General features: G+C 39.1%; 1 protein-coding gene across 6 annotated transcripts in view; it reads right to left on the bottom strand.

Annotated features, from left to right (window-relative positions):
- The window catches only part of B3galt1 (beta-1,3-galactosyltransferase 1), a 524,949-nt gene that overhangs the window by 341,476 nt on the left and 170,752 nt on the right, over window positions 1-12,721 (bottom strand). For 5 of the 6 annotated variants that reach the window (XM_026778237.1, XM_026778226.1, XM_026778230.1 and 2 more), the window contains exon 2: window positions 10,174-10,277. The exons of the other annotated variant lie outside the window; for it this stretch is intronic. The gene's annotated coding sequence lies outside the window, so the exon portion shown is untranslated. The remainder of the gene's footprint in view (window positions 1-10,173; window positions 10,278-12,721) is intronic. 6 annotated transcript variants of the gene reach the window in all.

The following is a 12,721-nucleotide window of genomic DNA, read 5'->3' as shown; positions in this document are numbered from 1 at the left end:
AACTAATGGGTCAGGCAGTGATTAAAAGAATACAGTTTCCGTGTAATTATTTCGGGGCATAAGCTAAGCTAGCCATGTGGGCGGCCGGGTGCGGGGGGGACGGAGCCCCGCCGCTCTTAATTCAACACTTTAAGCGTTTATAAAAGCAATGACATTCTGGAGCCTTGCTCTAAGTGCCATATGCTACTCTCTTGCGCACTTGCCTCAAAAACCCAACACTGCACTGAGTAAGTAATGCCAAGAGGTGAGGGGACAGTTTAAAGTGAAGTTCAAGGCTTTTAACTGCTACGATAGTGGCCCAGTGATTGATTCAGCCTCATTATTTTTTTGGTTGTTATTGTTACAGACTCACAAATTAGCATTTTCGGAGATTTGTCTTTAGAAACAAAATACCTTCAAATCTAGATTTGATCACTTGGTTTTATATGGACATTACAAGTAAAAGGCAGATTTAAACTTTTAAAAAGCCTTTCTTTGCCATTTGTAAATTTAATATTTTAATAGTTTAAAAATTATTTAGGCTTCTTTTTTTCATTTTGAACTCTAACATCAAGACTTGGAAATGCTTTAATAAATTATTTATTTCTGTTTGTGTACACATGCTTTTCTTGCATGTATGTCTCTGCATCACATGTGTTTCTATAAAGGCCAGAAGAGGGCAGGCATCTGATCCTCTAAGACTGGAGTGACAGACGTTTTTGTCTTTTTTGTTTTGTTTTTTTGGGATAGGGATTTTCTGTGTATCTCTGGCTATCCTGGACCTCGCTCTGAAGAGCAGGCTGGCCTCGAACTCATAGAGGTCTGCCCGCCTCTGCCTCCCTGAGTGCTGGGATTAAAGGTGTGCGCCACTGACCCACCAAGTAGATGCTGGAAGCTTAAGTTGTTTCCTTTGCCAGAGCTAACAGGGCTCTTAACTGCTGTGACATCTCTCCAACTCAGAAAATACTTTAAAAAGATATTAAAGTGAAAACATTTAGAAACTTCAGAATTGAAAACTAGACAGTAGAGAGAAATAAGACAGATGTGGAGTCAACAAGGTAATATAAATCTATTGTGAATTTAATAATTAAAACATCTTGAGTAGTGTTCAAGAAATCAAAAACATTTGTACCTTCTTCTACCTCAGTGCATCTTATATATGCAAAAAGATAGTTATTTACCTGATGCTTACATTTAATAAAATATCCCCAGAGTTGATCAGACCATTGTATACTTAAATGTGAATTTTATAAGTACTCTTTTGTTTGCTAAGAATTTCACAGCAATGCAATGATATAATATAAAACATTCGAATTAATGTTACTGCTTCTTCCACAGTATAACTGAATTGATATCAGTGAAGAACTATCGCCCTAACAGTTGAGTGTCATTAAGTATTCCATAACCCACAATCCCATTACCTCACGTGGCTCAACTTCTTCCCATCCATCCTTATCCTAATGGTTCTGCCATTTGTTCATGCAGTTGGTTGGGATCAGCAGGTGAACAAGAATCTAACACCATTAATTAAAACGATCATCAGTCATATTCATCTTATTTTGTGTTAACAACGCATTAAAGAATTATTGAGACTCATTTAACATATGCACAGAGGCTGTTTGAATAAGAATGGCATCCATAGGCTCATATAGCTGAATGCTTTAGGGAGTTCCAATTACCAGGGAGTGCAAGTTGTTAAAAGAATTAGAATGATTAGGAGGTGGCCTCACTGGAGAACATGTGTCACTGGGGGTGTCCTTTCATGTGTCAAAAGCCCATGTCAGGCACAGTCTCTGTCTCTGTCTCTGTCTCTGTCTCTCTCTCCCTCCCCATCCCCCTCCCCCTTCCCCTCCCTCTCCCTCTTCCTCTATGGATCAGGATGTAGCTCTCAGCTACTTTTCCAGCACTGTGTTTGCCTGACACCATGCTCCTTGGCGTGATGATAATGGACCAAACTTTTGAAACTACAGGCAAGCCCCAGTTACACGCTTTCATTTATAAGAGTTGCCTTGGTCGTGGTGAGTGGTAACTAAGACATGTATCAATGGGAAACCATTCCTGCCATAATAACAAGCACCATTGGCGCAACTGACCAATCCCCACAGTCTCTGAGGAATAGGTTCTCTATGAGAGACATCAGGAGACTATCCAGATGTCCACAGTGAGTCTTCCAGAAGTCTGCCAACACTCATCCTACAAGTTCCACAACTCAGAGTAACATACAGAGGAAGAGAGGCTGCTCCAGAGGTCATTTCAATGGCACCTCAGGGATATTCCCCTAAGTTGCTGTCACTTAAGGTATGGAAGTTACACTGTCCATACAGAACCTATTTGTTACATTCATCAAACAAAGTCAACATGTATTTCCTGATCATGATTTGACTAACATTTTAGCAACTTCTTTAGAAGTGTTCTCTGCAACTGATGACTTGGTAAATAACCCCATCAGGCTTGCAATTCCTTCAATTAAGATTGACAGAGCTGCATCTTCTACCTTGAGAGCCCTTATGGGCTTTTAGAGGAACTATTAAATTGTTCCTCGGAGGCCATTGTGAGATTAAGTGGATGCTTTTCTCAGAAAAATGCAGATGCAAAAAGGTTAAAAATGATGTTTCCAAAGCAACAAAAGACTTTTTTTTATCCTGTGGGGCTCTCACGTGCAAAATCACAGAGGCACACCCAGCTCCAGGCGTTGCTCACACGACAGCAGTGGAAGAGCAACAATCAGGTTAGCTTCACTATGGTATCTGAGGATCACAGATCAAACACACACTCATTCCATTAACTTAGCCCCTCCCACACTGTCCTTTTGTTGCTCTTTGCTGGGAAAAGGAAAACATAATTTATTTCAGACTTTGATGTAAGGCTTTCAGATGTTTGATAAGTCTAATTTTCTCTCAATCTGCTTCTAAAAAAACATATGTCTTCAGGAGTTTGGGAGATTGAAGGTACGGGGAAAGTTCCATGCGTATTTCCGGATTTATAAACATTAAGAATTCTGATTTTGATCTATTTATGGTGACTAATCGAAATAAAAAGCTTTTTAAAAGCCTTTATTCTAAGTAACCACTTCTAATGTTGCTAAGTTCAGCAATTCCGCCCTATCCCTCTTTTTGCAATTTCTCATTTTTTTTTACTATGATTTATTTTGACTGCTAAATCCCCGAGTCCCCAGTACAAATATACGAGACTACTATTTCCTATTTAAAATGACATATCCCACAAACCAATAGCAATACCTTTTTTTTTTTTAAAAAAAATATTTCCTGGGACAACGCCTTCAAGGAAAAAATTGTGATATTTACTGCACAATATAAAATCATCAACTATTTTTGCTGATGCTTTTTCTTTGAATCACAAGAATCAGACAGTAAATAATTAAAAGTTACATGTAACTTTTTGCAGTCAGAACTTTTCATTTGCTAACGGACTTAGGCAAACTAATTGTGGAGTTGAGAAAGAATAAAGCAGGTTAATTAAAGCCAATGAGAAGCTCATTGTGTAGCAATTATGAGAACTACACAGTTCTTTTAATGGAAAATAGATGCAAAAAATAAAGATCAAAGTGTAACCACAAGGAAAAAAAACAATAAAAATCCTAGGTCTTTCATATAACGGCAGTAGGCTGTTTTATAATTATTTTAAATAAAGAGATCACCACCCTCCTGTTTAAATAGTAAGTACTCTTCAGAGAAATAGCATGCTATTTTGAATTTCTAAGGAAGTATGGAGCTGTAAAAGACTGATTACGGGTTCTTTTTTGAGAGTGGATTATAGTAGAGGCAGGATGAGGAAGAAGAGGAAGGGAAGGGCCATTTCATTCACCTTGAATGTGAGTTTTATTTTCTTCAGAATGCCCCTTACAGCTAATCCCGAAATCCCAAATACCCCCTGCCATCTGCCACACTGACTTTCTCATTTTGTTTCCAAGAAAAATAAGGCCATTCTTTCTTATATTAAGACATGTTCCCATTTTTAATATATCTAATCTTTTACTTCTCTCAAAGCAGCTGTTTCCTGGAAGGCCTGCTGTACAGCATAGAAAGATATTTAAAAGTTAAATAAATAAATAAAATCTATGCCACAGAGAGAGCAGAAACCAAAGCTGATTTGTCCTGACATCATAAATCCCCGACTTCAATATATGCTTTAATGAACATTCTACAGAGATGTATGAAATCATTCACGACTTATTGCTATATATTAATTCTTACACACTTAAAAAATATACCACAAGATGCTTCTGAAGAGAGTTTCAAATATCGTTAACCTGTTGTGTATGAGTGTGTGTACACAGGTGTGCGTGAATATGTGTGTGTAAACTCTGTGACTGTGTTTGCTGATGAAAGCGTGTGTCTAAACTAGAGGTTGACATTGGATCTATTTTTTTTCTCGTTTTTGAGATGCAATGATACCACACCCACCCTTTTATGTAGGTTGTGGGGATCTGAACTCAGGTCCTAATGATTACCCAGCAAGCACTCTACTTACTGATCCATCATCCCAGCCCGACTCAACAGCAACTCGGTCTTATTACAATCATGGGTTTCCTCGGGCATTAGAAGAAAAGGAAATCCGGCCAGTTCTATACATCAGCTTTATGCATTACTAAAACACAGACTTTAGTGATGACCTGAAGAAAGTTGTGCTCTGGGCTGAACAGTTTCTGCACATGGAAGAATACTGAGGCAGCAGGACTGTGTGCCTTGTGGTGAAACCACAGCCGACAGGGAGGAGCAGGGATGACAGGATGCATAGGTATAGGCACCTTGTATTCCAGCATAGCGCATGCAAAATTAGTCTGTCAAACTTAGCAGCACATTGTTAGCAAAGACAGATTTATAAACGTTATTAACATATCTGTAATGTACAGTAAAAACAAGTATACTCATTATCTGAGGCGTTACTATTTCTTCACTGGTCAGACTTACCACTGTGTCTCTACAGAAACCACGATTGGTTATGAACCTTGTTCTCTTAGCCAACTAAATTTGTTCTGTAGGGAACGTAATTTTGTGACCCAAAGATTCCTGCTCCCAGCTCTACCTACAGGATTGTTTTGGGGTTGTTGCTGTTGTTGTTTGATTTTCTCATCTTTCTCCTCCCACCTTGAGGATGCATTGCACGCCGTGGTGCTTCCTTTTCTTTCTTCCTTTTTTTTTGTTTTATTTAATTTTTTAAGATTTTTGCATACTATCCCCAGTTTCCCATCCCCTTTTTTTGCATCACACCCACCTCCCCAATCCCACCACCACCCCTTCCTTAGAGGACATAGGGCCTCCCTTGGGGAGTCAACAAAGGCTGGCATACCTAGCCCCTCCCACCTGTATTAAGGCTTAGCAAGTAATCCTTTCATAGGGAAGGGACTCCAAAACATCAGTTCATGCAACCAGGATAAATCCTAGTCCCATTGCCTGGGGCCACCCCCACAGACCAAGCATTCAGAGGGCTTAGTTCAGTCCCATGCAGGAAGGATCCTAAGTTCTCAGTTCAGCCTCCAGGAGTTCTCACTAGTTTGGGTCAGCTCTCTCTGCTGTTTCTGCAGTTTTCCCAACCATGATCTTTCTTTCCATTATCCTTGCTCATATGATCCTTCCTCCGTCTGTTTCCTATTCTTACCCAAGCCCTTTAACACAGATTCAAGGGAAAGCCAGGCCTGCTTGTTCCTCACTCCCCAACGTCCTTGGCCTACTCTGACTGACTTTAAGGCTAGGTAGGGACCAAGGGCTACATGTTAACTCTCTCTTATTCTCTCTCTTTTTTTGTCTTTAAGAGACAGAATTACTCTGACCTGAAGCAAGATTTCAAAAGAACTATATTGCAGCAGAAAAAGTCTCCATTTTAGTATTTGGAGATTAGTAAAATAGCCCTGAGTTAGAATTTAAATTCTTGAAATATCCTCTGCTGGGTTCTACACGAGGTTCTGTTATTCCCCTTTTTTTTTTGTTATTGTTGTTTTCTGAGATAGGTCGTACTCACACCACATGGGCTTGGAACTCAGTATATAGCTACCATATAGTACCAGCAGGCATTGAAATCCTGCTGCCTCAATTTTCCAAATGGTGGGCACTACCATGTTCTCTTTTGTCCATTCCCTCTCCCTGTGAGTACCAGCTCAAAAGTCCCTTTCTTTAAAAATCTGCCCAGGCTTCCCAGTGAGAACTCTACTACCGCCACACTTAACATTTTAACCTATTGCTCATTTCCCCTTCATTTCCCTAACTCTGTTCAAATCCATATTTTTTTTTGCATTCAATTCTCAAATTTCAACACATCACGTCCACTTTAGATTTTTCCAGGCATTATTTAATTTGCTAGCTGACTGAAATGGATGGCTTGTCGACAGAATTTGTGTCTGAAGGCTCTAGGGGTTGAAAGGCTGAAATCAGCAGGACAGCCTTTCGGGTGCTGCCGGAACTCACTCCTGTGGCAGAAGGAATGGCATAACTCTTGCAACATTCCTGAAGTATCTAGCTCCTAACTGCACAGACTGAAGTCAGGCTTCTAATGTGTGACCTCTAAAGAAGACACCAATATCTCTGTCCACAGCAGCCTGTTAGACTAGACAGCATGCTGTCGTTGGTAACTTATGAAAGCCTAGAACAGAGTCCAGCATCTAGTCGGTGACCAATAAATACACCCCAGTTAAGTCAAGTCTCTCTATGTAACCAACCACCTCTGCTTCCTTTTCACAGCCAGTAGCACAGTTCTGGTTTCTTCTCATTTAATTAGCTAATTAGCATGCTAATTACATTTCCTGTTCATTCTCTTTAATCTGTTTCCTTTACTGTTGGCTGATTTTCTTCCTCAAAGCCGGAAATTATCCTCTTAGAAACTTTCAGTGTAAGACACTGTGCAAGGCTCTTTTCAAAATAGGAACCAATGAAATCAAGAATCTTCTGCTCACATCTCAATGGACTCCGACAAGCTGCTGTAAATTTCTAGCTCTTAGGGGATGTTTGTTGACATCACATTTGGAGGTTCTATGAAATGGTAAAAATGATTTATTGTCACTGGACAAGACAGACTATAAAAATGAAAGCACAAACAATAGTTGAACTAAAAAATGAAACTGAAGCCACAGAAGAATGACACATAACTGATATACTAGGGAAATGCGCCCATTGCCAAAATGCCCTTACTTCCATCCTCATGTTCTAGGGGAAGGAACTTATCTATACGGAAAGGTCAAGCTCATCTCTCTCTGGAATTGACTGCATGCAGGTATAAAACTATGATTTCTCTGGATCATAAATAACAGTGTTTTCACCAGTATTCTGCTTTTCCTTTATTTACGTTCCTACTTTCTTATTATGGGAAACTGTGATTTGGAGGTCTCAAGTTTCTTCTCCTCCCCAAATTCTTAGAGGTATCTCTAATCAGGGGCATCTTGTGGAATAATAGTTTAAGATGTGCATTCTTTTATACTGTGGAATATTTATTTAATGGTGCTAAGATGTGTTGCATTGTTTTATGTTGCATTGGTTTAACCCAGTGAAGCTGAGTTGCTTTGCCTGCCTAAAACACCCCCAACTGGTCTAATAATGAGCTGAATGACCAATATAGAGGTAGGAGAAAGGTTCGGAAAGGATGGCATGCAGAAGGAATAAATAGGAGAAGAAATCTAGGGAAGAAAGTGAAGAGTGAGAAGTGAAAGAGGGGAAGATGCCAGGGGCCACCAGCCAACTCAGACAGTCATTGCATAAGAAGACAACTAAGAGATATAAAGAAAGGTAAAAGCCCCGTGATAAAATGTAGTTAAAGAGAAACCATATAATTTAAGTTAGAAAAGCTGGATAGAAAGAAAATAAGCTGAGGCTGGGCATTCATAAGTAAGAAGAAATCTCCATGTATTTATTTAGGAGCTGGGTGGCAAGCCCCCCAAAAAGAAAAACAACATCAGTTACAGGGATATCCTTGCATTAGAACCAGGGTTGCACTTGAAAAGAAAACTCCAGAAGGGACCTGTGCATCCACAGACATTGTAGAGAGTTTATATTGTTGACTGGAAAATCAAAAGTATATGTGTGTGTGGGGGGGGGGGGTTGTGGCAACTAGAATGTTTTTGTTTTAAGGCCCTGTTTTTCTCAACACTCTCATGAAGAGGTTGCTCAGGTTAAAATTGTAAAAACTGAATATATAGAAGCTGATGTGAATTAGTTTCATACCATCATAAAAGGATAAAAATTATAAACTGAATCATTGAAAGTTTGGGGCTATCTATAGGAAACACAGATGTTTCTACTTAGATGCTTCCCATCCAAGTACTAACTACGTTCAGTCCTCCTTATCTTCCAGTTTAGGTGACAGGATGTATTCTGAGCAGTATGGCCTTGTATGTAATGATGTTCATGGCAAAAACCTAGCTTGTGGGGCATAAAAAAATGATTTGCTTTAACTAAGATCCACAGAACATGTATATTTTGGTTATGAACAAAAATGACTTGATTTGATGTAATATATATATATATATATATATATATTTCACTCACAATAATTTGTTTGAAGAGTTCTTGCCCACTGTCACACTGTGATGCCAAGCACATGTCCCGCAAAATAGCATTACAGTGGTTAATAAGGCCCAAGAAAGAGTTCAAATTCTTAATATCATTCCATAATAGAACACAAGAAGATGCTACCTAGTGTTTGGTTTTAATAGATTTTAATAAAATTATTGTATAACCAGCTCTATTCATATGTAGACAATAGAAAAGCACAGAGTGTCCCCTACAATGGTGAGACACAATGCATTGGCAACAGAAATGTCTGTAAGGACTGGCAACAGCAGGAACTTGCTCACATATTGTGAAAAATGTAAAATATGACAGCTTCAGTGTACTAAAGTTTGGCGATTTCTTACAAATTCATATTCTATTAATATTTGATTTAGTCAACATAATCCTTGGGTACACATCTGAATGAGTTGAAGACAGGTTGCTATGTAAGTTTGAAAATGACGGTCTTTAGGATTTTTTTTAAACACCTCGCAAACTTAGAAGCAATTTGGACAAATGAATGAATAAACTATGATGTATAAAGAAATCAGCTATAACCATGTGCGTGTGCGTGCATGCACATACACATATACACACCCTTGCTAAATGAAAAAGTTGATATGAAACCTCTATGCATGCTATGACCCAAATTACATCACATTCTGGAAGAGGCAAAATTATGGAGTCAAAGAATAACTTGCCAGAATATCAGCAAAGAAAGGGTGGGATATATAAGCGAGCAGGAAACTTTAAAGCATCTACACAATAGCAATGAAAATAGGTCATTACACAGTTCTAAACACCTAAAGAATAGACAGAGTAGCAGGGAGCCATAGTTGAATGACGGACTTAGGAGTGTATCAATATTGAGTCATCAATTATAACAAATTATTACACAAATACAGGGTGTAACAGTGGAGGTTGTATGTGTTGGGAAAGATTCTACATAGAAATTCTCTGGATTTTCAAATGAACTTTCCTGCAAACATGAAACTATCTTAAGTAAAATATAGCCTGTGTAAAGAAGGATATAAAACAAAACAAAAAAATCGCTGAATCTGGAAAAGCAAACAGAATCAAGCTAAGGTAAAGATATTGTTAAGATAAAACAACAAGAAGGTCTAACTTGGGATGAGGACATTTTCTGCTATCTTTCACGATAATACCACTGGGTATGGCAGTGGACAGCTCTCATTACTAAAGTATAAGATGTAGAAGCAGAGGAAGATCAGTGGTTAGGTCTCATGCATCTGCAGTTTTCATACTAAATAATTCAATCAGGGTTTGCACTAGATCCCAATGTCAAACCATTTATGATTTATTGGAATAACTACAAAGGTAACAAGCTGAAGACTCCCCTACAATAAATTAAATGTCAAAGTGAGCCTGGAAAGAATACAATGGCGACAGACTGTGGAGCATCTTCTATATCATCACAACCCTTCCTACTGGTGACTCAAGTCGGACGGAGCCAGCTCATGATGCAATGATGCCTGCTTCACCACGTCACCCTAGTTCAAATGTGAAGACAGCATCTGCTATGGAATGATCTTGGAACCTACTTCACAGGAAGGATAAGAACCAGGAAAAGAGGACACATGAAAAGCAAATTCAAGACATCCTGATGCTATCCATCTTTATACTACAGTTTCACTCATTCGTGAAGAACGCAATACTAAAGACAGGAATCAGCTGTTACCTATGATGAAGGTTTCTGCATTCTTCTGAGAGCAGAGACTCTTTGTTCACACAACCCTTCCTCCACTCCGGGACTCAGCAGTCCCTGAAGTTGCTCTAGTAGATCTACAAGGAAGAAAAACAAAGAGGGAGTATTAGCACTCTGATGGATGGTGTTCTGATTATTTTTCTGCCATTGAACGAATGTCCCACATATCTTAAATCAATTCGCTGCACCAAAATTTGTGTCTGGAAAACATTTACAAAATCCTTCTTTCTTTATAACATCTCTGACTGAACAGTCCACCTTGAGGGGTTGTTGCCTTCATTTGGTACATACTCATTTGAACTATTTTCAACAATTATTTACTTATTTTTCCGGCTCACTAATAATACCAAGTGTTTCTGGAGAATAAGTAGAGGACTGGCAGGCTTGCAAAAGTATTTGTCTGTGGCTTTCCTGAAACTGATTTGTTGTTTGACTCATCTATGAGATGAACTAGCACATTTTGGTGCCAAAAATATAATTTGTTTTTCTAATCTAAAAATCTCTAGTGGACTCCTAAGCGCCCCATCAAGCCTGCAATATTGCTGGCCTGAGTGTGTGAGCTACTGTCCCTCCAGCCGCATGCTCTGTAAGATAGTCTTCCATATCAACACAAGTTCCATGTGTCCCTTTCTGGAGCTAGCAAAAACTAAGCTGGCTTTGGCCGTCACTCATAGACAGTTCCAATTCAATTCGATGAATCCATTTATCCACAAGCTATTCTTGGAAAGCCTCTTACGCGGCCTGCAAACTGACAACACTGCTTTGTGACATTCCTTAGGAATTCTAGCCAAACCACCCTTTACAGCCTTCCATATTTATGCCATGAAAAAAATGTGTTTTAGGAAAGACTTGCAGCGGAACATCTAATTTTGTAGCTCCAAAATCTTACAGACTGTTAGGCTTGCATCGCCACCCACAGTGTTGCGTGGATGCAAAGGGGCGCCAAAGGTGTAGCTATGAAGAAACATGGAGATACTAGGATACCCAGGCTGTTTCCCAATCTCAAAACATGCCTCCTAATCTGCTTGTTTTATTAAATGATTTGTTTGTGAAACTTTCTAGGACAAAGATAGGAGTTTTGTGGTTCTGCTAAGAATCATTATGCATGCTTTTGGGACTCACCAGCAAATCTGTGGAGACTCAGAAAAGCAAACCCAAAAACCAGAGGTGAGTTTAGAGAATCAAGTGTCTGTAATGCTACAGGTTTTCATGACTGATCCCATAATTTTTAACATGGGTCATAAATTTCTTGTCCCACCATAATCAAAATAATCATCTACAATGTTGATAAATATAAAAACCTTTAAGTTGAATAGAATAATCCAGGCACTTTGTTTTTGAAGACCATCTACTCTTTGGTTATATTTATGAACTTCTAGGAAAGGTAAAAATAATCTCTAAGAACATACAGAACCATGGCTACACATGATTAAAAGAGGCACATCCATCATAAGGAAATATTTTAACAACAGCCCAATTCTGTATCTTAATCAGGATACTGATCACACAGACTCATCAGTGGACTAGACCTTTAAAGCTGAACATCTTATTCTAATAAATGTATCTCTTGATTAAAAACCAACGAGCCCCATAGATGTTTCTTAACATCTTGAAAGACTATGAGTGTGGGCTCCTCTGCTCTTGGTCAGTGAAATGAGTTCTTCATTGCTTCATTTGTTTTTTCCTCCTAAGAGATATTTATGAAAGAAACACACAACACACAATGTGACATTGGTAGTGCGCTCTAAGTGGTTAACAGGAGAAGCAGCCTAGACTAAAAAGCTTAATTCATTGTGGAAAAATAGACAATTGAAATATGAAAACCAGGATAAAACGAGTTATGGCCATAAATTAGATAAGATACATGATTAGCGAAGGTCTGTACTAAACCAGAGCAATTTACTTTCTACCAAACCACAAGATAACCTGTGAAGACACTGATGTCCAGCAAGTCACCTGATGGAGTGCTGGGTGGTGGTGGCGCACACCTTTAATCCCAGCACTCGGGAGGCAGAGGCAGGCAGATCTCTGTGAGTTCAAGACCAGCCTGGTCTACAAGAGTTAGTTCCAGGACAGGCTCCAAAGACTACAGATAAACCCTGTCTCAAAAAAAAAAAAATTGAGAAATAAAAAGCTAATGGAGTACTCAGACCAGTGAAAAACACAGCATTTTTCTATTGAACTAAGCCAGCACATTCCCAATTGAAGAAATCAAAACAGCACTGTTTTTAAAGCCAAACTCGGCTCAGCCATTGAAGACCATTTTTGTTGTTGTTATTTTTCCAGACATAATTTAAGTCTTTTAGACCTTTGGGCAGCTTCTATACAGCTGTCCAGGAGGATAAAATGGTGTTAAGGGAAATTTTTCCCACGAACAAAGGCCAGCTGGGAAGACAGGTGCATCTGCTTCTGGTAATGTTGCCGCCAGTGAGGGATGTGCACACACTCTCAACGAACAGCAGCAAGCATCCACTCGACACATGTAAGCTGGGACTGGCAGCAACTGGCATATGAAATACAC

This window comes from Microtus ochrogaster, chromosome 4, assembly GCF_000317375.1.
Source record: "Microtus ochrogaster isolate Prairie Vole_2 chromosome 4, MicOch1.0, whole genome shotgun sequence".
NCBI lineage: Eukaryota > Metazoa > Chordata > Mammalia > Rodentia > Cricetidae > Microtus > Microtus ochrogaster.
This window is presented reverse-complemented; position numbering and strand designations above follow the sequence as displayed.